The sequence below is a fragment of the Barbus barbus genome, assembly GCF_936440315.1.
Source record: "Barbus barbus genome assembly, chromosome: 14".
Classification (NCBI taxonomy): Eukaryota; Metazoa; Chordata; class Actinopteri; order Cypriniformes; family Cyprinidae; genus Barbus; species Barbus barbus.
Window position 1 is genome coordinate 8429618 of NC_136742.1, and position 1160 is coordinate 8430777.

Below are 1160 nucleotides of genomic sequence, written 5' to 3' on the forward strand. Positions count from 1 at the left end.
ATGGTGTGAAAAGGGAAAAACATCCAGTATGCGGCAGTCTTGTGGGCGAAAATGCCTTGTTGATGCTAGAGGTCAGAGGAGAATGGGCCGACTGATTCAAGCTGATAGAAGAGCAACTTTGACTGAAATAACCACTCGTTACAACCGAGGTATGCAGCAAAGCATTTGTGAAGCCACAACACGCACAGCCTTGAGGTGGATGGGCTACAACAGCAGAAGACCTCACCGGGTACCACTCATCTCCACTACAAATAGGAAAAAGAGGCTACAATTTGCACGAGCTCCCCAAAATTGGACGGTTGAAGACTGGAAAAATGTTGCCTGGTCTGATGAGTCTCGATTTCTGTTGAGACATTCAGATGGTAGAGTCAGAATTTGGCGTAAACAGAGTGAGAACATGGATCCATCATGCCTTGTTACCACTGTGCAGGCTGGTGGTGGTGGTGTAATGGTGTGGGGGATGTTTTCTTGGCACACTTTAGGCCCCTTAGAGCCAATTGGGCATCGTTTAAATGCCACGGCCTACCTGAGCATTGTTTCTGACCATGTCCATCCCTTTATGACCACCATGTACCCATCCTCTGATGGCTACTTCCAGCAGGATAATGCACCATGTCACAAAGCTCGAATCATTTCAAATTGGTTTCTTGAACATGACAATGAGTTCACTGTACTAAAATGGCCCCCACAGTCACCAGATCTCAACCCAATAGAGCATCTTTGGGATGTGGTGGAACGGGAGCTTCGTGCCCTGGATGTGCATCCCACAAATCTCCATCAACTGCAAGATGCTATCCTATCAATATGGGCCAACATTTCTAAAGAATGCTTTCAGCACCTTGTTGAATCAATGCCACGTAGAATTAAGGCAGTTCTGAAGGCGAAAGAGGGTCAAACACAGTATTAGTATGGTGTTCCTAATAATCCTTTAGGTGAGTGTAGATGTTTAAGGTTTTTCATGAGCATTTAATGAACATCACTGTCGGGTGGACCACTTGATAATACAAGAGCACTAATACCCAGTGTGCATTCATTAAAGAACCCAAATATCAATGCAAAAGCCTTAAATGCATTACATATCCCAAATGAGGTCTATGTCAGAATACATACAACTGCATATTGAACTGGCACTTCAAAATCAAAAGACAAGAAGCTTGTTT